The sequence below is a fragment of the Polypterus senegalus genome, chromosome 10, assembly GCF_016835505.1.
Source record: "Polypterus senegalus isolate Bchr_013 chromosome 10, ASM1683550v1, whole genome shotgun sequence".
Taxonomy (NCBI): Eukaryota; Metazoa; Chordata; class Cladistia; order Polypteriformes; family Polypteridae; genus Polypterus; species Polypterus senegalus.
This window is the reverse complement of record NC_053163.1, coordinates 147,648,544-147,673,059: the sequence shown is the minus strand read 5'-3', so window position 1 is coordinate 147,673,059 and position 24,516 is coordinate 147,648,544. Positions and strand designations below refer to the sequence as shown.

Genomic DNA, 24,516 nt, shown 5'->3' with positions numbered 1-24,516 from the left:
CAAACACCGCCTCAGTCGGTTTCCACGTTGATTTTTCATTGTTGTTTGCAGTTCCGGCTGCTTTTTTTTTATATATATAATCCACCAAGTCACCCGAAGGGCAGGGACGTAATCAGTGCGAGCGTATGACCCGCGCATCTGGGAATTTCTCGTTTGTGGGGAACAATTGGAAGCCACGGTCTCCTTCACGAATGGGGTTCAACGGCTTACCCACACCGGGTAGACACATGTTGATCCATTCAGTGCAGCGCGCGTGCAGTACCGGACATACAAGTGCATCACAGACCTGTTAATGCTCAATCTCACGTGGCTGAAAGCCACTTGTCCCTCTAAGAATTTGGGCGCCGACCGCTGTTGGGTCGTGTAACTATTTAGCAGGCGGAGTCTCGTTCGTTTTCGGAAATAACCAGCGAAATCGCTCCACCAACTAAGAACTTCCATGCACCACCTCCCACAGAATCGAGAAAGAGCTATCAATCTGTCAATCCTGTCCGTGTCCGGGCCAGCTGAGGTTTCCTGGGTTGAGTCAAATAAAGCGAAAGGCTCCACACCTGGTGGTGCCCTTCCGTCAATTCCTTTAAGTTTCAGCTTTGTAACCATACTCCCCCCTGAACCCAAAGACTTTGGTTACCCGGTTGGCTGCCCGGCAGGTCATGGGAATGACGCCGCCAGATCGCCTGTTGCGGGGCCTGCATTGGTGAAGCAGGTGAGACGGTAATGAAACAGAAGCACAGGGCTTATTGGTTTTTAAAGACTGCTTCCTTCATTGGGTTTTAACCAATGCACGGAACGAACCAACACACAATCGTCCGTGCGGCGCTCAGGGTGGAAAGGGAGGAGAGGAGAAGGACATCCACTCCGCTCCCTCCGTCATGCTGATTTCTCGTTCAGTATACACTGCCTGCTCATGTGCCCACCTCCAACTCATCACTCGAGTCTTAGTACAGTCCAGATGCACCTGTGACTCACGTAGACTTTTCATTGCTCTGTGCGGTTTTGGCTGCCTTTCTATATATAATCCACCAAGACACCCGACCACGGTGGGAGGGTGGTGTGTACAAAGTGCAGGAGTATCTAAGAAGACGCATGTTTGTCGCAGATGCGAATCGCTGTATGTAGCGTTAAAACAGTTTGCTATAGTGCGCGGTCATGCGTCGTAACCGAAAACTCGTTTTTTAAAGACTGCTCACTTCATTGTGTTTTAGCCTCAGTTGTAAAGGAACGTTTTAAGGATCCCATGGGATACCCCTCGCAAACAGTTTTACACGCTGCATATGGCGATTCACCTCCGAGAAACATGCCTCTATTAACAGTCAACGTGGGTCGGAGCTGCATGTGACCTCTACGACAGACGAATATAAATGACGCCGTTTTTTCTGTGTCGTCGCGTCCGAGTTGGTGGCCGTGGCTCTGTGAGTTGTCGTCGTATCCATTGGTCTTGGAGTTGGTGGGCGTGGCTCCTTCCTGCGTGCGCCATAGGTGTCTCACTTGTCGGCGGCTTAGTGAATCCACACCCCTTACGGCGTGCTTTCCATGGTTGTCTTGCCTTAGTGAATTATATATATAGATTCTAAAGTGTTCACAAACTTTCAAGCACAACTGTATACAATACAATGTTTCAGTATATTTTCAATCTCTTTTTTTTTGTGTTCTGGGGGTGGCGGTGTTACAGAATTCTAAATTTACTTTCAATAAGGGATCACCCCCTTTGGGACAATGCTGAAAGTCATTCCTGGTGACCCCTACAGCTTTACACAGGGGAAAGAAAGTTAAAAAAAAACTTGTGCTCCTGCCACCCCCGAGTGCTGGAGGTTTTTGTGGTTATGAAAGCTGATTTATGGTGGGTTGCTTTTGACAAACTTGCAAACCCGTAGCACACTCTACATCACAAAATGCAAACTTTCATCCTCCACCAGACACCATAGCATGCATCTCTTAAGCATTGTATCGTTTTCAATGTATAAAAGTGAACAGTCTATAATTTTTAACTTTTGTTGATTGCTCTGTGTAGGTAATTGACCTATTCATTGTTGTTAAGCTGTAAAGTAAAAATTTCATTATGCAACTAATTAAGCTGAGTTATTTTGATCTCAGGTAGTTTTAATATGCTTTTTACAAACTGAATGTAGAGTTCATTTTGTTAATAATGACAGAAATGTAACTGCATTAATTTTACTGATACCAGCAGTACACTGGCCTAATCCTGTCACTGTCATTTAACTGTTAAAAGTACAGCCACATTCTTTTGCAGTGCAGTTTTGCGGGCTGATTTAGATCTTTGTGTTTATTACTGCGTTTGTTTTTGTACTACATTTTGGCGTGCAATTTCCTCCATCTCTGTTGCTTGCCAAATTTCAGATATTTTTATTATTTGTTTATCGTTGCCGGTTTTTACACCACAGCTAAGCATATAGTACTTGATGTGGAGCAACCTCAAGAACAAAAGCTCTTGAAACAGAAAAGCAAGGAAACTAATTCTCAATGATGACTGGGAATGTACTCAAAATATTGTGTATAAGGACGTGCTTTGTTCTTAAACATGCTATTTAATTCAATAAGCAGTTGTGGAAGCATACAAGTACAGTATTTACACAGCAAGCATTTATGCATTCAAGTTTAAAAGTTTAAAAACGCCTGAGTTTTTACAGCTTTTCTTCGAATTTAATCAATTGAGATGCAATGAATGACCTAATATGATGAAAAGGTAAGCAGTAAGCGGTTTAAATTTAAAGTTTAGGGTTAGCAAGAATGGAATAAAAAAAGGAAAATTCAGAATATCACAAATGGGCCTTCTTCATGGTATAACTAGCAGGTTACAACCTACAGATATTCTGCAGCAATTCAAGTAAATTAAGCCTTGCAATTTGAAGCAAACAGTTTGTACAGGTGTCCCAACTTCTGTAGATTACTTAAAAACCCTCTATGTGTGTCTTAAAGCAGCGTTACAACAGACTGTGTTACTACACTCTGTGAAGTACTGCTTGGACAATATTACACTACAGAAAGCTGTATTTTCTAGTGATAATGGCAAGAAAACAGCAATTGACAAATGAAATGACAATGAGAGAGAGCATCAGTACGCTTAGAAGTGCAGGCCTCTCATTAGAGAAATTGCAAAAAAAAAAAAATCAAAGTGTCGACAAATCCAGTGGTGTCCTACACAATCCAAAGACAACTGGAAGAAACTCCGACAGGAGATCTGGCAGAGCCAAAGTCACCACCCAATCAGAAGACATGTTTCTGAGGGTCACCAGCTTGTGTGATCATAGGCATCTCACAGCACAAGAAGCTTAACAGTGCAGGTCAACAAAAGCAATTGTCGGTTTGTACGTTGAAGAGGAGACTTGGTGCTGCAGGTTTTGACAGTGTGAGTGGCAGGAAGAAAGTCAGTCCTTTAAGGAAAAAACTGGCTTTTGAAATACCAGCTGTGGCCTACCGAGACTGGAAGAACGTCTTAATGGACCGACGAGTCCAAATTTGAAATCTTCGGTTCATCACACAGGGTGTTTGTACGCCGTCGCGTTGGTGAAAGGCGCGTCCCCAACGGTCAAACATAGAGGAGGAAGTGTGATGGTCCAGGGTTCTTTTGCTGGAGGCAGAGTGGGTGACTTGCAGTGACTGGCATTGTGAATCAAAAGGGTTACCACACTTTGGCTCTTATATCAGCAAATGGTGGCTACTTTGATGAAGCCAAAATCTGATTAATGTACACTTAATGATTCTTTGACTTTTTTTTTTATTTGCCATTGTTTTTTGCTTCATTTCTTGAGACATTAAGACATTAAACTGTGTGCATTTCCATAAAAACTGAGGTGTTTAGACAAGTAGTGGTATGTGTACATAGAAGCAGTTAAAACATACAAGCTGTTGATCCATCTTCTCATCCTCCATTTTGCGCTTGCAGCCGTCAGCACTTTGCTCCTGTCTAGCATTACAGCCTTCTTTACACGAACATAAGCACGTGATGTTATGGCTGGTCAAGCTATTAGCAACCATCCAGTTACCTGCTTGACTTGTGGCACCTGCACTTCTGATTCAATTTTAATGACCATTCACAGCCAAGTAATGTGTATTGGCTGGTTGGCACTTGTTCTGTTTGGTTATTGTTGCATGAATATCCTAAATATTCTTATTCTAAAGAGTATTATTATTTGTATTATTAGTATTGTTCTTATTTATTTCTTTTGTTTATTGCCTGTGCATCATGTAGCGATATGTGTCTGCTGCTCCATATTGGTTTATTTTTGGTGTTTCTGGATCAGCAGGACTAACAACAAGTTATTTTAAGTGGTGCTGTGAGGTTAAACGATAATAATTAAAACTGATGATCAGAATTTTCAGATTTAATCTTTATGCTTTTTTAAGATTTACAGTTAGGTCCATAAATTTTTGGTCAGAGACCACTTTTATTCTAATTTTCTAATCTTCTATACATTACCACAATGAATTTTAAATGAAACAACTCCGATGCAGTTGAAGTGCAGACTTTCAGCTTTAACTCAGTGGGTTGAACAAAACGATTGCATAAAATTGTGAGTCAACTAAAGTATTTTTTAACACAATCCCTTCATTTCAGGGGCTCAAAAGTAATTGGACAAATTAAATAACTTGAAATAAAATGTTCGTTTCTAATACTTGGTTGAAAACCCTTTGCTGGCAATGCCAGCCTGAAGTCTTGAACTCCTGGACATCACCAGATGCTGGGTTTCCTCCTTTTTAATGCTCTGCCAGGCCTTTACTTTCAGTTGCTGTTTGTTTGTGGGCCTTTCTGTCCGAAGTTTAGTCTTCAACAAGTGAAACGCCTGCTCAGTTGGGTTAAGATCAGGTGACTGACTTGGCCATTCAAGAATTTTCCACTTCTTTGCTTTAATAAACTCCTGGGTTGCTTTGGCTGTATGTTTTGGGTCATTGTCCATCTGTATCATGAAACGCCCGCTGCCCAATCAATTTGACGTCATTCAGCTGGATTTGAGCAGACAGTATGTCTCTGAACACCTCAGAATTCATTTGGCTCCTTCTGGCCTGTGTCACATCATCAATAAACACTAGTGTCCCAGTGCCACTGGCAGCCATGCACGCCCAAGCCATCACACTGCCGGACTCCACCATGTTTTACAGATGATGTGCTATGCTTTAGATAGTGAGCTGTTCCACACCTTCTTCATACTTTTTTCTTGCCATCATTCTGGTAGAGGTTGATCTTTGTTTCATCTGCCCAAAGAATGTTTTTCCAGAACTGTGCTGGCTTTTTTAGATGTTCTTTAGCAAAGTCCAATCTAGTCTTTCTATTGTTGAGGCTTATGAGTGGCTGGCACCTTGCAGTGCACCCTCTGTATTGACTTTCATGCCGTCTTCTCTTTATGGTGGACTTGGACATCGATACGCCGACCAAGCCCTGGAGAGTGTTGTTCACTTGGTGGGCTGTTGTGAAGGGGTTTATCTTCACCATGGAAATTATTCTGCGATCATCATTGTCTTCCGTGGACGTCCAGGGGCCTCATGTATAAACAGTGCGTACGCACAGAAATGTTGCGTAAGAACTTTTCCACGTTCAAATCGCGATGTATAAAACCTACACTTGGCGTAAAGCCACGCACTTTTCCACGGTACCTCATGCCTTGTCGTACGCAAGTTCTCCGCTCGGTTTTGCAGACTGGCGGCACCCAGCGTCAAAGCAATGGTACTGTTCTTGTGTGATTACTCATTATTTTCATGACGGGGCTTTATAAATACACAGAAACTAACCGCATATTTTTTATTAGTGTAATGCATCTGATTGTAATTAACTCGTAACAATATAATGGTCCAGAGGAACAGCCATAGTATTCCAAATACCATAACTGCTTTAGCGTTGTTACTCTCACTTCTTCTTCTTCTCCTTCTTCTTCTTCTTTCAGCTCCTCCCGTTAGGAGTTGCCACAGCGGATCATCTTTTTCCATATTGCTCTCACTGCACGACTCAGAGTATTTATATCACTGTATCTGAGTGTGAATCACAGCAGCTACAGCTTTAAGGACACGCTGTCTCAGCCACTGCAAAATGTTTTAAAGCCTTTCCTGTACGGACCTCGCGGTTCAGAAACAGTTTAATCCCAAGAACTTTAAATGCACTCAATCAATTGCTCCTTGTAGAACGGTTTGTACTTATAAGTACAATCACCTCACTGTAAACTTGCACTACAGTTATAATATCTCACAACCTGGGCCACTTTATAAAGCGTATTTACATATGATGGCGATATCATTTTTAAGGTGAAATGCAGCAAAATATGTTTGTTAAATTATACACATAAAACTTTAACTTCATTTAAATAATCTATATTCTTCACTGGGAGTGTCGTGAAGGATAGAATAATTAAACATGTACTACGAAGATATTTCAATGTTCTTTAAACGTTTTGAAGAATCGGCTAAGCTTACAGATGGCTTAACGCGTCTATTACAGAGCTGATTGTGTGGCGATCAGTTACTTGGGGAAAGAAAAGCAAGGACTCTTGGGGCGGCCATGCCAATATATATTGAATATAAAACAGAAAGAAAATAACAACACAGCTAAAAGCATGGCGACAAATTTCGACAAAAGGTACATGCTTGTCATGAGCACGAGGCTCATGAAACACATGTTTAATAACGTGCTTTAGCTCCTATCATCATGAAAATGACATCACGTATACATCTCAGTATTTTAGTTATTCAGAGAGCTGTAATATCACAAATGTAATGGACTCTGTGTGTCCAGTTGGAGGAAGAGAGCCAGTTTAAGAAGCAAGTAGTGATTCACACACACAGAGCACATACGAGTAGAAGATCAAATACAAAACAAAGCATTTAACGTGCTACTTTAATTACGATGTAATTTTGAGAAACTGGTTAATTAAACGATTTTAAGATGAAGTTTATAATGTTCTATCCATCCATCCATTTTCTAACCCGCTGAATCCGAATACAGGGTCACGGGGGTCTGCTGGAGCCAATCCCAGCCAACACAGGGCACAAGGCAGGAACCAATCCTGGGCAGGGTGCCAACCCACCACAGATAATGTTCTACTAAATGACAAAATAAACTACGTGATTAAAGTGGAAAATTCGAGATTAAAGTTGACTTTTTGTGCTTTTTCCCCACCGTGTGCCTTTTTCTCTGTACCCTAATAAACTTTCAGACAGTGGGCTTACAACTCTTCTTTTCACGGCGACTTTGATATGTGACTTCTTTTTTATTTCCGGCACTGTGCGATTTTGTGAATGTGAGCTTTCAAGTTTCTCCAACACGCTATGTCACTCGATCAACTTCCTTTTGTTGATTATACCACGGTTTATTTGAACAAATAGTATGTTTTTCATTTGCCTCCACTTGGTATTCACTGAAATTCTTATATTTCTCCCGTGCTTTTCCCATTGTCTTTTCACAGAAGGCTGCGCTTAAGGGCGACTTATATTGATTTGCATATTCAAATAGGCATAATTCTGGGAGGATTTGGGGCGTTGCAAAATGCGCGCGTGCAGGCGTTAGTTTTCACGCTGATCGGATTTATATAGCGGAAGAACGTGGAAGTTGGAGTACGCACAGATTCCTGCATCTGGATTTTTCTGTGCGTAAGCACATTTCGGCTTTTGTGCTTACGCCATGTTATAGTGCGAGTTCTACGCACGGCGTTATACATGAGGCCCCAGGTCTTTTTGCATGCTAAGTTCACCAGTGCTTGCTTTCTTTCTTAGGATGTACCAAACTGTAGATTTTGCCACTCGTAATATTGTAGCAATTTCTTGGATGGGTTTTTTCTGTTTTCGCAGCTTAAGGATGGCTTCTTTCACCTGCATGGAGAGCTCCTTTGACCGCATGTTGTCTGTTCACAGCAAAATCTTCCACATGCAAGCACCACACCTCAAATCAACTCCAGGCCTTTTATCTGTTTAATTGATAAGACATAACGATGGACTTGAACACACCTGCCCATCAAATAGCCTTTGAGTCAATTGTCCAATTACTTTTGAGCCCCTGAAATGAAGGGATTGTGTTCAAAAAATACTTTAGTTGCCTCACATTGTTATGCAGTCTTTAAGTTCAACCCACTGAATTAAAGCTGAAAGTCTGCACTTCAACTGCATCGGAGTTGTTTCACTTAAAATTCATTGTGGTCATGTACAGAACCAAAATTAGAATAAAAGTTGTCTCTGTCCAAATATTTATGGACCTAACTGTATACTGACTTGGAATTTTGTTCCAGATGGTTACAATAGTGAACTGAAGATGGCCTGGTTCTTTTAACCCGCTAAAATTATAGTAATGAGAATATTGATGTTATCTGAAAGGTGTTTCGTATGTTAATAATAATAAAAAAAAAAAAAGTTGTTATTGTTATATACCACTTTTTACAATAAATATACAATTGGCTCCGTGGCATACAAGGTTCTTGTCCATCTGTAAAACACAGAGCCAAGTTTGCAAAAGCAAAACGTCGCCTTAGAGTCAAGTAAGCTGTTCTGGCTAACAGAGCATCTTTCATGGTGTCGTACTGTGAAGCCAACTATAAGCTCAGAAATAGCGAGGGCCAGTAGAGCAGCTCATTTTGGAGACTAAAAAAAGCATAATAATAATAATAATAAGTACAGATCTTAAAAGCTTCTTAGGTTGTGGGGGTGAATCCCTGCCACTAAATGTGAAAGATGTGTTATAAATAGGAACAGGACTAGGGGTTTGGCACTGGGGAGAGAAAATGAGAGGGCCGAGTGTGAGGCTTGGTAATGTGGCACTACAGACTAGTGGCTTCTGATCGGCAGCCTCCCCCCACCACCACTCCATGCTTACAGAGAGAGTGGGGTCTAGCTGACGACGCCACTCTGAGGCCCTGTGGTTTCTGGGTTACTCCTCTGGGACTTTCTTGTGGATGAAGGAATTCCAATGACATGCTGTCTCAGATGTCGCTGTGCCGAGGACAAGGCTTTAGTATTGAGTCAGCAGCTTTTTAAGTTCGACGCTTGTTTAATTACGGTATCTTCGGCAGCGACACATCGTAACACCCCCACAATACTCTCCCACCCCCCTTAAAAAAAGAAAAAAGAAACCTAAACGGGCAAACTAAATTAGAGGACTGCAGGTTTTATAGCTACCTATCAATTATGTTGGATGAAATTGAAGGCCTATTACTATTTTAAATGTTATCATCTTTCAGATGATCTGTGCTGCCGGATTTTTGTTTTACAATCCAGACAACAAATAAAAAAGGCAGTATTAGATTAAGCAAAAAAAAAAAAGTAATCTGTCAATAGTGATTTAACATGAAGGAACATCTTAACATTTCCTGATTAGTTTAAACTGTGGAAGCGGTTCATGAAACACTCAGACAAGCACATGCACACCCAGCTACCACACTGTCACTTGTATATCTGCTTCAAGTGGCTAGCCGGTGAGGAAGCAATCCATGCTGGCTGCTTAATTCCAGCCCTTCATCCATTGCAGATCTGATAACCAGGCACATACCCGATGATTAAATCAAACATGCGGCACCATGCAAAAGTATTCAGTCCCTTTGAAAATCATCTTCATTCTCTAGATTTCAGAAGATACCTACACACTTTCTTTCAGATTAAGTATTTTTATTGACAATCTTACAGTTTATTTTTAAATCCCAAGTTAATCATTTGTCAGAAGTACATTTGTAAGAAAAATCAAAACAGGAAAAACACTGCTTACATAAGCAGTCAAACCCCGCACGTCAATATTAAGTCGGACCTCCTTTAGCTGTAATAACAGCCTTAAGCCTCAGCCAGCTTTGCACACTGCTTATTGGCTGGACAGCAGTCCCGGGGCTGCAATTTTCAGAGACTGACACAGATTCTCAGTTGTGTTGAGATCATAACTCTGAACAAATCCAAATCATATTATGTGATATCATCTACTGTTAAATTCTGCGCTGTGCTTTGTAATATTTTTATTTTTATACTGTATTGAGGATTTGTTCTGTTCTGTGTATTGTATTGGGTTGTATTGACCCCCTTCTTTTTGACACCCACTACACACCCAACCTACCTGGAAAGGGGTCTCTCTTTGAACTGCCTTTCCTGAGGTTTCTTCCATTTTTTTTCCCTACAAGGGTTTTTTTGGGAGTTTTTCCTTGTCTTCTTAGAGAGTTAAAGCTCGGGGGCTGTCAAAAGACAGGGCCTGTTAAAGCCCATTGCGGCACTTCTTGTGTGATTTTGGGCTATGCAATAATAAATTGTATTGTATCATGGCTTTGACTTGGCCATTCTGGCACATTATTATTTTTTTTTGTTTTGTTTTTTTGAGCCACCGCAGTGTTGTCATTGCCTTGTGCTTAAGATTGTTATCCTGCTGGAAGATGTGCCTTTTCCCGAAGCTTCAGTTTCTCAGCCAACTAGAACAGGTTCTCTTCCAGTGTTCATTTCGCTATACTGATATCCATGCTTGTATCAGTCTTAATAAGAGCCCCAGTTTCTGCTGATGAAAAGCCATCCCAGTGGTATCATTCTGCCACCACCAAACTTCACTTTAAGGATGGTGTTTTATGAGGAATTTCCCAGTGATGGTTTCCATCCAGTCTTCAGCTTTAGGGACTTTCAAAATTTGACTTGATGTTTTTTTTTTTGGAAGAAATAAGTGGATAGGACTGACTTGGGCTGAATGGCCTGTTCTCATCCAGATTGTTCTAATGTTCAGCTGATGAAAGCTTCCCCATGGTATCAATCAGTCAAGCACTTTATTGTCATTACTGACAATTATTATTAACGGAGGTACTTTTGTGTCAACCCCAAAGGTGCATTTAAAATCTGAAAGGCAAATAGATAACAAAACAGTAAATCTCTCTATTATAAAAAAAAAATCCTGGAAAGCAAAAGCATCAAGCCAGCAAAACACTCAGTCATGTAAAGGCACGTAGCTCACACCGATCCTGTGCTCTCAGCACATGTAAAGCGTATAAGGACAATACGTTCGAGATGACACGTCCATGACTAAGCAAAAAAGAAAGGGCAGCGCGAAGAAAAGAGACCCAAAAGTGTTGGAGAGAAAATAAGGCAGATAAGAGATTATGAAAGAATTGGAATTCAAAAGGCTCAAACAAACGATGGCGCGATACACATGCAGAGAAAGGTAAAGAATTTGAAAGCAGTAAAATTCGAAAGTATTGTAGTGTCTCAGCCAGGTTGAAACCTTTTTTGTTTTAAGTGACTGTTAGGTCTGATTGAGGGAGGACGGAGTACAGCACGGAAGACTGATAGCGGGATATCGATTGATGCAGTACGAAACCCAGGGGATGAGGGGTTGGAGAGGGTGCTAGAAAGTTGTGTTTCGGGTTACGAAGTTTAGTTGTGTTTCGGGTTACGAAGTCGGCGATTGTTCAAGTAAAACTTTTGTGACACTTTATTACGTCAGTTGCTACAGTATCAAAAAAAAAAAGATATTAAAGATCGCATTAGTGCAAACAAAAGGAAATTAATCATCAGGACCAGGTGTAGTTGAAAAAAGAGCAGGACAAAGCGAGGTCAGAAATAAAAGGCAAACAGCAGAAAACAAAATCTTTTCACCTTCGCATCATTCAATGCACAAAACGTAGATTTACACAATAATGGACCATACGTTATAAGAATCTGTGGTCCCGCAACAGTTAAAGCAACGACAAGTTTAATTTCAAAGAAAACACAATTCGGTCAGGTGTATATTTATGATCACGGAGAAGAGATAACAACACAAGCAGCAGAGACACGAAGTGGCAAAAAGGACAGTGGCTGTACAGGCTTTAAAATGATCTACGCTGCCCCCCTTTACAAGGCGAGCAGCATTATAGATCCTGCGAGAAAGAGATTTAACCATGCCCGGGGCCGGAAATAAAGGACAAGTATTGTTTTTACAATGTTACGTGAGACAAGGTAGTGGGCCATCATTTAAAACAAGTCCACGGACATCTAACCTAGCAGTTGTTGGATTGCTGTTGGCAGACACGCATCATGTGCTCCCAGCTCTTAAATACAACGACATGCAACAAGCAGAACAGGCAGCTCGCCAGCAGCAGAAAGACAGCAGATGATCCGACGGTATCTCCTTAGTGTGCGTTCAGCCGCAATCACAACGCAAGCAGCGTTATACATCCTGTGAGAAAGAGATGTAACCTCACATGGGGTCAGAAATAAAGAACAAGTATTGTTTTTACAACGTCACGTGAGACAAGGTAGTGAGCCATGATTTAAAACAAGTCCACGGACATCTAACCTAGCAGTTGTTGGATTGCTTTTGGCAGACACGCATCATGTACTCTCTTAAAACAATGACATGCGACAAGCAGAACAGGCAGCTCGCCAGCAGCAGAAAGACCACAGATGATCTGGCGGCATCTCCTTAGCATGCGCTCAAAAGCCAACCCTTCACAACGCGAGCAGCGTTATATGTCATGCGAGAAAGAGATGTAACCACACACGGGGTCGGAAATAAAGGACAAGTATTGTTTTTACAAAAGTTTTTAAAGCAAAAGTGAAAATAATGCATATGTAACAATTCCCATGAAAATAATCTCCGGTAAACCAAACATGGGGGTGGGCGAGCAAAGTGAGCAGGATGTGGAGCCCCCTAGTAAATACCAAAAAAAAGAGCCAAAAACAGAATAATCATAAAAAATATGTTCAAAATATTAGCAAGATGCCATATACAGTGTAAACTGTTCAAGTAACCAGGACAGATTATTATTGCATAGATATACAACAGCATAGTCTATTATTGCACATATTAATAAACAGTGCTAACAGCATAGCTTATTATTATAATTTTTGTACAATGAAAAATTACCTCACACAGAGGAGGTGTCAGAATTCAGCAAGTTTATGGTGGCAGATAGACTAAAAAAATGTTTTTTGTGCGTGTATGAATGGATCCGAAGCGCCTTCCTGATGGGGGGGAGCTTAAACAAGTGATGTCCAGGATGTCTCTAATGACATTTTCTAGGCCCTTCTCAAACAACGAGTCATGTTTTTAGGGGCATAAGGCAGTATTGGGTTTGCATCATGAATAGCACTTTGCACTTTGGCCAAAACACATCTCTGTCTTGTTTTCATCCGACCAATAAACCTTATCCCACACCAGCTGTACGTTTCCATGAATATTGCTGGGAATTGGCTTCTTTTGTGTCACTTTCCCAAATGGGCCACTGTTATGGGGACACAGGCAGGGTGGCATAGTGGTTGAGGCTTTGGACTACAAACCCTGAGGTCGTGGGCCCAAATCCCACTACTTACCACAAGTAAGTTACTTCATCTGCCTGTGCTCCACTTAAGCTTTTCTTGTGCTTTATAAATATGTTTAGGAAAATTGATGCTTTATTAGTAGGTTTCTGTTGACGGCTTGCTCACTGCACAGTTTTTGCTTGGCTGTGCGATTGAGCCCTGCATAGGACTGGTATATCAGTATGTGTGCTCCTTGCCTTACACCCGGTGCTGCTTGGACGATAATAACACAGGTATTTTTTTAAGAGTAAGATCAGTATTACATTAGGTTACCATATATACTCGCGTAGAAGTCTGGTCTTGAAACCCGAAAAATTGACCATAAAATCAGACCCAGACATCCATCCATCCATCCATTTTCTAACCCGTTGAATCCGAATACAGGGTCACGGGGGTCTGCTGGAGCCAATCCCAGCCAACACAGGGCACAAGGCAGGAACCAATCCTGGGCAGGGTGCCAACCCACCGCAGGACACACACAAACACACCCACACACCAAGCACACACTAGGGCCAATTTAGAGTCACCAATCCACCTAACCTGCATGTTTTTGGACTGTGGGAGGAAACCGGAGCGCCCGGAGGAAACCCACGCAGACACGGGGAGAACATGCAAACTCCACGCAGGGAGGACCCGGGAAGCAAACCCAGGTCTCCTAACTGCGAGGCAGCAGCGCTACCACTGCGCCACCGTGCCGCCCAGACCCAGACATATGCCCGTTCAAAAATGCGACACTTAAATTTTTTTTTTACATCTCCTTGCCGCCTCCAATCTCGCACCAGTTTCTCAGACACATCGAATTTTGTTGCAGCAGCGTAGTTACCAGTTTCTTTCGCCACTTCAACAACTGGTGTAAAGGTGTATGAGGGTGTGAGACGCACAAAACAGTGCAAACATCGCTTCGCAATAGCTCAGGTATTACCGTGTGGTCACGTAGGCACAATACATAGAAAAAAAAAAGGCTGTGTGCTCCGTGGTTACTCTCTCAGGTGCGCGTTAGCATATCATAATCTCTTGGACTAATAGTGTGAGTTTTCCGCATTCGACTTATATGACCGACATTATAAAATACCAGAATCTAAACGGTAAAATCAAACCCCGACTTATCCGTGGGAGAACTTAAATGCAAGTATATGCGGTACTCGTTACTTTAAAAAGTAATCAGACTATGCAAGCCCTGCTGCTCTTGAGATGGTGTTGCTGAGTGTAACAACAACAACAACATTTATTTCTATAGCACATTTTCATACAAACAGTAGCTCAAAGTGCTTTACATAATAAAGAATAGAAAAAAGACACAATAAGAAAACAAAATATATCAACATTAATTAACATCAATAAGAGTAAGGTTCAATGGCCAGGGGGGACAGAAAAAACAAAAAAACTCCAGACGGCTGGAGAAAAAATAAAATCTGTAGGGATTCCAGACCATGAGACCGCCCAGTCCCCTCTGGGCATTCTACCTAACATAAATGAAACAGTCCTCTTTGGATTTAGGGTTCTCACGGAAGGTCCTGATGATGATGATGGTCACGTAGACTTCTTCCTTTTAATCCGTCCATCATTGTTGGAGCATCATGAAACTTTGAGTAGGTGGAGGTGGCGCAGGCCACCACCACAAAGAAACTGGAAAAAGAAACAGAAAAGAGAGTAGGGGTCAGTACGGATTTTAGAGCCACCATGAATAGTTATTATGAGGAAATTGAACATACAGAGTATTAGGATTAAGTTAAATTAAGTTAAACTGAAGTTATAGAAAGGCCATGTTAGTAGCACTGGACATTCAGCTCATCAACATACGTTTACCGATTTTTGAAATATTGAGACAGATTTTTCGCCTGAACATTTCCCTCTGTAAATGTATTTTGTGGGCTCTTCTACCCGTGACTGCTGAAATGGTGTGTCAAGCAAATGTATAGCGCAGACTGACAGAGTGGATTCAACACTCGTCAAATATAAAATTCAGAACCTGCTTATAATTAATAAAGTATAAACTAACCGGATAAGCAGGGAAAGAAAATCCGATAAATACCACAAATATAAAAAGTAACCTGGTTATGGCTTTACATGGACACATAATTGGATTTATCGCAAATTCAAAATCGACATCAGTTAACCAGGTTTCCAGGAGGCCAATAGCCCGGTCATCCTAATCGGAATTAGCCATTTTAGAAATCTATTGAAATTAAGCAGGAACACTTATGTGAATTTAATATTAACATTAAGATCGGCTCTTACAGAAATGTTTAAGTAAATAAAAAACAAGAATATAATAGGAGAATGGTTGATGTCATACACACAATATACTGGACGATTAAGAGACCATCAGATGTCCTGTAAACAACAAGACTGGACAGTTCTCACATACAGTTGTGGCCAAAAGTTTTGAGAATGACGCAAGTGTTGGTTTTCACAAAATTTGCTGCTTCAGTGTTTTTAGATCTTTTTGTCAGATGTTTCTATGGTATACTGAAGTATAATTACAAGCATTTCATACGTTTCAAAGGCTTTTATTGACAATGACATTAAGTTTATGAGCCGAGTCAATATTTGCAGTGTTGGCCCTTCTTTCTTTTTCAAGACCTCTGCAAATCAACCTCTGGGCCAAATCCTGACTGATGGCAGGGTCTTTCTTGCATAATCAGAATTGGTGGGACTTTGTTTGTCCACCCGCCTCTTGAAGATTGACCACAAGTTCTCAATGAGATTAAGGTCTGGGGAGTTTCCTGGCCATGGACACCACAATTTTGATGTTTTGTGCCCTGTGCCACTTAGTTATAACTTTTACTTTATGGCCCGGTGCTCCTGGAAAAGGAATGGTGGGTCACCAAACTGTTCTTGGATGGTTGGTAGAAGTTGCTCTCGGAGGATGTTTTGGTCCCATTCTTTATTCATGGCTATGTTCTTTGGCAAAATGGTGACTGAGCCCACACTCTAGTAGTGGTACTGTCTAGTACTAATGAGGGTCTCTTTTCCAAAATTAAAATATGACAACGTCATGCATCCTCTAGCTTGTATTTCGTACAACCCAATAATTACAGTCTGAGTACCTGAAATAGGAGTTTAACTTCCCTCTCAGAATTTAGGTGGGGCTTTGTGATTCCTAGGATCAGGACAGCAGAAACGATTGCGTGGACTCTGCCAGTCCCACATAATGAAGGAGTCGTCTTCATCCTCTTCCAGTTTGATTGCCTTAATATTTAAGTTACACTCAGCCATCTGAGAATGTCGACTTGTTCAACTGCACTGTTGTTTTCTGTAGTGGCTTCCGTAATGAGCATCACCATTAGATGTTGTGAGTCTTAACAAGAATACAACTGAGAGCAGCTAAATAATGGTCTGTAAGTAAAAGATGATTAAATGTTGATTGAACTTTTTCTCAAGTTCCACAGGAAGTAACAGGTTTTTGTTTATTGTCTTTCATGTTAATGTGTCGATGTTAATGAAGTTTATGTCTGGGTTACATGAAAGGTGCCTGTAAAAAAAAAAAAAAAAAATTGTTTACAGAACCATGTTTAGAATATTTAAAATGTGCAGGACAACTTTGAACTTTATCGGAGTAAGCAAAATCTATTTTTAGTTCATCTCAATGTGCTTCCACTTATGGACCCAGCCTCCTATATAATAATAATAAATATGGAATTAAACAGAAATGCAACATAGACACAAAGCACAATGTTTGATACAAATACCAATACAGTGGGTATAGAAAAGAATCACCCTCTTCGAAATATGCGTGTTTTGTGTGCCAAGTAACATGAAAGACAAAGTACCGAATTTTATGTGCTGTGCCGTACGTTTAAAGCGTACAGAAGACAAAGTAAAGAATCTTTAAGCATAGAAACAGCTAAGTTTAGAGAAGATACATTTTCATCCATCCATCCATCCATTGTCTAACCCGCTGAATCTGAATACAGGGTCACGGGGGGTCTGCTGGAGCCAATCCCAGCCAACACAGGGCACAAGGCAGGAGCCAATCCCGGGCAGGGTGCCAACCCACCGCAGGACACACACAAACACACCAAGCACACACGAGGGCCAATTCAGAATCGCCAATGCACCTAACCTGCATGTCTTTGGACTGTGGGAGGAAACTCACGCAGACACGGGGAGAACATGCAAACTCCACGCAGGGAGGACCCGGGAAGCGAACCCAGACGGGTCTCCTAACTGCGAGGCAGAGAAGATACATTTTTTTCACATGTGGATTGTTTGCTTTGAATTGTCACTAAATATTTTTGGACTGAGAGATTTCTTTCGGCATGCATTTTACCCGTGCTTGAACTCGCCTTAAACTCCTGCAGCTACACCGCCATACCCCAGCTAGATAAACTGGCAAACGCAGAAACTTCATAAAATTTAAAAAGATTTTATTCTTCTCAATAATGCCCTGTCACACACTTAAGGTCCACAGTGTCAAAATGGAGAGGCTGGGAGCGTACGCTGATTACAGCGCATTGCCGCACCCACCACATAACGAACCACCCAGGTTGAGATCCGAGAGCAGCTGTTCAACGGGTGACAACTCAACACCACACTGAACAGTGTGAAGTTTTTTACGCAGAGTTTTCCCTGCGGGTTAGAGGACCTGCTGGCAGGGCTGGATGAAGATTAATGTCATACGTCTGGCGTTTATGTACCTTCAGATTACCGGCACAGATCCCTAGCCTCTTAGCCACCACTCTGCCCCTTCATAAAAATAAAAACATTTTATTCTTCACAAAAATGCTCTCTCACACCATTAGGGGCTACAGTGTCTAAATGGACTTGCCTGAAAACGCACTTCCAAAGCGAACATAGTACAGTGGAACCTCGGGTCACGACCGTAATTCATTCCAAAACTCTGGTCGCAACCCGATTTGGTCGTGACCTGAACTAATTTCCCCCATAGGATTGCATGTAAATACAATTAATCCGTTCCGGACCGTACGTAAATATATTTTTTTCAAGATTTTTAAGCACAAAAATAGTTAATAATACCATAGAATGCACAGTGTAATAGTAAACTAAATGTAAAAACACTCAATGACGCTGAGAAAACCTTTAACAGAGAAAACTAACATTGCAGGTGTTCACGCTACAGCCTTACGAACCGCTCTCTGTAAACACTTTTTTTTTTTTTTAATGAGTTTTAAGCCCAGGGAAAAAATGAAAATTTGAAAAAGCCTTAATTTATACGAAAACTAACCATAAACAACCAAGAAAACTAACCTTGCATGCACACACGTCTGACCGAGAACAATGTACAGACAGAGAATGAACACGTGCGGAAATCATCGGAAGGCAAACTGGCTTTTTCGTCACCCGCGTGTGTTGTCATGAACAGATGCAAAAGTCTGACGAACGTTTTGGTCGTAACCCAATTTGTACGTGGTCCAAGACGTTCGTGACCCGAGGTTCCACTGTATCTGTATAGAAATCCAAGGCAAAGTCAAAAAACAGAGCACAGAGATCAAATAAATCAAAAAGCACAGGAAAAACACAAGAACTTTCCAACAACCCCCTAGCACATTCAAAATAAACCACCAGGACCCTCCAGTTTACAGGGTGGTGGGCAGTTTCTGGTAGTGATTGGCGGGTGGCCTCACTGCCTGTGGGGCCGCCCACAAAACAACTGGAACAAAGCAGAGGCATTGAAACTTGAACACAAGCAATGGTGAATAGACACAAGTAAACTTAATACACACGAAAGAACCAAAAATGAAACAAAGATGTCGTAAAACATGAATTTGAACTCTAGCCTGGGATGGCTGAGCCATGACAACTACCAAGATCAGTCAGTTAGTCATTTTCAAACCTGAACTGGGTCGTGGGGGTCTGCTGGAGCCTCTCCCAGCTAGCATAGGGCACAAGGCAGGAACAAACCCTGGAAAGGGCGCCAGCGTTGGCAAACCGACACACTAACCACACACTAGATCCCTTTGCACCTAAACCTGCATGTCTTTGGACTTTGGGAGGTAAGTGGAGCGCCCAGAGGAAAGCCTACACAGACATGGGGAGGACATACAAATTCCATGCAGAGAGGACCTGCGACAACCCAAACTTTTAACAACACTGAAGCTCGAGTCACGACACAGGTAGCACGAGATTGGCTTCTTTGCATTCTCAACCATTTTATGCTGCAGTGAAAACACATTTGCCCCTTTCCTAATATCCTCTGGTTTCACGTTTTACAGAATGAGTGGCCTCAGACCTTCAGACAAGGTGTGCGTAAAGAAGGTGAACCTGAGAGAGCACATAATTTGTTTTTTAATGATTACTTTTTTATTATTATTATTTTTCAAGGATCAAATTTATCCTCTATCACACATGAGGAAACAAAAAAAAAAAAAGATGTCCGCATAGTTTCAATACTTGTTTGCAGCACCTTTAGCCACAATAAACACAACTGAACACTTCCTATAATTTGATATTAGTCTTTCACATCCCTGTTACGTGATTTTTAGCCCACGTTTCCTTGCAGAACTGCTTTAATTTAGACACACCGGTGGGTTTGCGAGTGTGAACAGCACATTTCAGGTCCTGCCAGAGCATCTCCATTGAGTTCAAGTCCAAATTGTGACTTGTGTGTTGTCAGGCCTTTTAACTCTGAGCACAAATTTTATATATTTTACTGCTTTTCATACAGAAACCCAGGGCTGCTTTCATATTGTAGTGTAAGTGTGTCAGTAAAGCATTATGTGTTGTCTTTTGTTGTTGAATCCACAGCAGAAATGCTTACAATCCTTCAATAATAATAATAATAATCCTTTACATTTATTTAACGCTTTTCAAAGCGCATTTCATAGTGAGTGAGGAAGCCTCTTCAACCACCACTAACTAATATGTAGCATCCACCGGGATGATGAAGTGGCAGCCATTTTGTACCAGTACACTTAACGTACAAGTGGTGACAGAGAGAGCGCTAATTAGAGACAGGGGATGATTAGGGGGCCAGAATGACTAGGCCATGGAGGGCTAGTTAGCCTACATATCGGCATACACCCTGCTCTTTATGAAGGATGCCCATGGATCTTGGATGACCACAGAGTGCCAGGACTTCAGTTTTACATCTCATCTGAAGGATGGCGCAATTTTTTACAGCACAGGGTCCATATACACACCACAGGCTTCTTCCATTCCTTTATAATCCCTTTAACAGGAATATAGCTGAGCACGTTAAATAATGAACTATAGTCATTAGATGAGATTAGACAGGAGTCCCCGTGGACTATGATGTTTGCATTGTGGTCTGTAGCGATAGTAGGGAGGAGGTTGTGGAGACTCTGGAGAGGTGGAGATCTGCTCTAGAGAGGAGAGGAATGAAGGTGAGTAGGAACACCAAGACAGAATACATGTGTGTGAATGAGAGGGAGGTCAGAGGAATGGTGAGGATGAGAGGAGTAGAGTTGGCAAAGGTGGATGAGTTTAAACATTTGGGATCAACAGTACAGAGTAATGGGGATTGTGGAAGAGAAGTGAAAAAGAGAGTGCAGGCAGGGTGGAGAAGAGTGTCAGGAGTGATTTGTGACAGACGGGTATCAGCAAGAGTGAAAGGGAAGGTCTACAGGATGGTAGTGAGGCCAGCTGTGTTATATGGGCTGGAGACGATGGCACTGACCAGAAAGCAGGAAACAGAGCTGGAGGTGACAGAATTAAAGATGCTAAGATTTGCATTGGGTGTGACGAGGATGGACAGGATTAGAAATGAGGACATTATGGGGTCAGCTCAGGTGGGACGATTGGGAGACAAAGTCAGAGAGGCGAGATTGCGTTGGCTTGGACATGTGCAGAGGAGAGATGCTGGGTATATTGGGGGAAGGATGTTAAGGATAGAGCTGCCAGGGAAGAGGAGGCCTAAGAGAAGGTTTATTGATGTGGTGAGAGCGGACATGCAGGTGATGGGTGTGACAGAGAAAGACGACAAGGACAGAAAGATATGAAACAAGATGATCTGCTGTAGTGACCCCTAACGGGAGCAGCCGAAAGAAGAAGTCCTAGTGATTTAATTAGTATTATACAATGCCACCTTTCAGTGATATAATGTATTTGAAAGGTTAGAGCAATTTTTCAAAAATATTTGAAAATAATTATTGATTTTTTTTTTTTCGTGCTATGGCTTCCCTACAGAGTGGTGGCTCTGAGGCAAAGGCACTGCGTTGGTATCTGGAAGGTTGCCGGTTCAAATCCTATTACCACCAGAAGAGATCCTGCTCCCCTGGGCCCTTGAGCAAGGCCCTTAACCTGATCATTTCTTCAGGGCTGCTGTACAAGGGCTGACTCTGCACTCTAACCCCCCCAATGGTCATGTAACAAGACAGTTTTCCAATGGGGATTAATACAGTGTACCAAATACAAAAAAAAATCCCTATATAAAACCCTGAGAATTTTAATAATTCTTTATACAGTATGTATGAAAATTAATTATATTAGTGGGAAATCTTAAGAAGTCAAGTAAAGATAACAAGGAGTACAAAGATGGCGAGTCAATGGGATTGCAGAATTGCAGTGCTATGATCTTTGCAGACACTTGACCAGCTCAACCATAATGCACTATTGTGGGCAGAACAGCTGATCCGCCATGGCAGGCTGATCTTCTTGTTTATCGATGCGTATTTCCACTGGTTATTTTTTCTTTTTTTTCATGAAGACTGTAAGCAGCCGGTTTGTGCACTTTAGTAAAGATTGGGTTCAGTGGGCATGGCCATACAGTGCGTGTGCAGCCCATTTCCCCCTGACCAACATTAAGAATAGAGAGTGTTACGTGAAGGAGATGCCAGGTCCATTTCTGTCGCTGTACGAGTTGTCGTGCATTAAACTCCGTGCCTACAATGTATTTTGTCCTCTCTTGATGGACTCCTACTAAATTTAGAGTCCTGCATGGCAGGCTCTTGGCCTTTAGGAAGACCAGGTCACTTTTCTCTACACCTCAAAAGGAATTTGGATTGAGGTCACAAAGAGTCCTAGGGTACAACATTTTTTTTAGGACATAATTCAGTTCCAACTCCCCAAATTTTTCTGCAGTTAACATGTTAAAGTGTGGTTACTTCTGTAAAATCGATGCAGGATTCTTTTTTTTTCCTTTGTTGAGTACATTTTTACTTAATTACTTTTTATTGACTTCAAAGAAATGTTTAAAAAATTGTCGCTCTATTATAATAAAAAAAAATCCTGGGACGAGACGTTACCTTTTCAGAGAGATACTTTCACGTCCCGCAAGACGAGTCTTTGCGCCAAGAGATTTAACCACGCCTGGGGCTGGAAATAAAAGACAAAGAGTAGAAGACAAAGTAGAATGTCGTAAAGAATTCAGAAACGTTGGCGCGATACACATGCAGAGCACGTTAGAGATGATGGAAGTACTAAAATTTGAAAGTCTCAGAAAATGATAGTAAAGATCGCATTAGCGCAAATAAACAAAAATTATTACTTAGTGAAATAACGGAACAGCGAAAAGTGATTGAATATATTGTTCGGATTTAAACTTAAAGTCGGAGACTTGTAGATCATCTAATTCGTGTTGCCATCAGGGAAAAGTATTGTTTCTTCCCAATGAAGAGGCGTATCCACGAGAATTAAAAATTTAGTTGTTTGGTGAAAGTGAAATCCACATACATGAGCGGCAGAGACACGGAAGTGGCTGGCACGTAGCACAGGCCGGGGGGGTTGGCAAGCGAAGCGAGCAGGAGGCGAAGCCCCCTAGTAATTTATAAAATTGACTTGATATAAAGGCATAAATGAGAGAGAAGGTGGTGGAAGGATGTGACCACAAGGAGCTGAGGTGGTGAAGGTGAACAAATTTAAATACTTGGGTTCAACAGTCCAAAGCAATGGAGGGTGCGGCAGAGCAGTGAAGAAGAGAGTGCAGGCAGGGTGGCCTGGGTGGAGAAGAGTGGCAGGAGTGATTTGTGGCAGACAGGTATCAGCAAGAATAAGAGGTAAGGTCTATAAAGTGATAGTGAGACCAGCTATACTGTATGCTTTGGAGTCGGTGGCACTGACCAGAAAACAGGAGACAGAGCTGGAAACGGCAGAGTTGAAGATGCTACGATTTTCGCTCAGAGTAACGAGAGTAGACGGGTTTAGGAATGAGGATATTAGAGGGACAACGCAGGTACGAAAATCTGGTGACCATGTGAGAGCAGCTTAATTGAGATGGTTTGGGCACGTGCAAAGGAAAGATAAGGGGTACATCGGGGAAAAAATGATGAGGTTGGAAACGGCAGGTAAAAGGAAAAGATGAAGGCAACGAGGAGGTTTATGGATGTGGTGAGGGAGGCCATGAAGGCAGGGAAATGATGTAGAAGACAGGGAGAGATGGAGACAGATGATCCGCTGTGGCAACCAGAAGAAGGAAGGCACAAGAGTTTTGGACTGCTCTGTTCTTTCAGAATTACATGGTGATACTATAGGGGTGCAGATTGATGTATTGTATATACGGTCTCGGAAGTAATTGTCAGGCTCTCTTCCAGTCCCCATAAACAATACCAACCCTTAATACTTCAACGTGCTCCTGACTTCACAAATGGCACTTGCCCCATTACTTTGAGGTAATTGCGACTTCACAGGGGACCTCTTCCCACCATCCCCTTTATTGCTTCAATGCAGTGCAACCTCATGGTGGGGTGCACCTGGGAAGTGGCTATGAAGAGTGATGCAGTGTGACCTGCTGCCCAATCAGGAGTTCACAGGTCCCCCCCTGCAGGACTAAAGTTACACTTCGTATAATATATTATTGATAATATTAAAAAATAATAACAATAAGCAAAGTACAAGTGAATATTGGCAACCATACAACCTGATAAATGCTGATGTGTAGTTTCAGGCGGCAGTTAAGGCATCATTGGTGGTCATCTTTCTTCAGAACAGGCCCACGTGCCTGTCTCAGTATGGCTGCCGAGCTGTGCTCTTCATTGTGTTGTCCTTTTCAGTTCATGGCGTGTGAGATGCTCCTTCATCAGATGGTAAGAGAGAGAGGGTAAGGTAAAGCAAGCAAATTTATAGGTTTTCTGTCCAACTCATACAGCCAATAGGGCCTCGTGGTACTTAAAGGCTTTTGATACAAGCCAATTTCAAACAGCCATACTGCAGACCAATGGGGCACAGAATACCTTCACGCCTGCCCTTAATACCATTTGTTAAGGTGAAGCCTGCCAGCTAGGCAGTCTGGCTTTCCTGCTGGGGTTGATTGAGAGAGTCCTGCAGAGAATTACTTGCCCAACTTGTCTGAGGCACTTCCCTCAACCCTGGCGTAAAATTACAAAGAGACTCAGTCCTAAAAAGGGGGAAACGGGTACTTAACCACCTAAC

General features: G+C 41.9%; 1 protein-coding gene across 1 annotated transcript in view; it reads left to right on the top strand.

Moving 5' to 3' along the window:
* The window catches only part of ap1m1 (adaptor related protein complex 1 subunit mu 1), a 111,203-nt gene that overhangs the window by 85,160 nt on the left and 1,527 nt on the right, over positions 1-24,516 (top strand). The window lies entirely within an intron of this gene.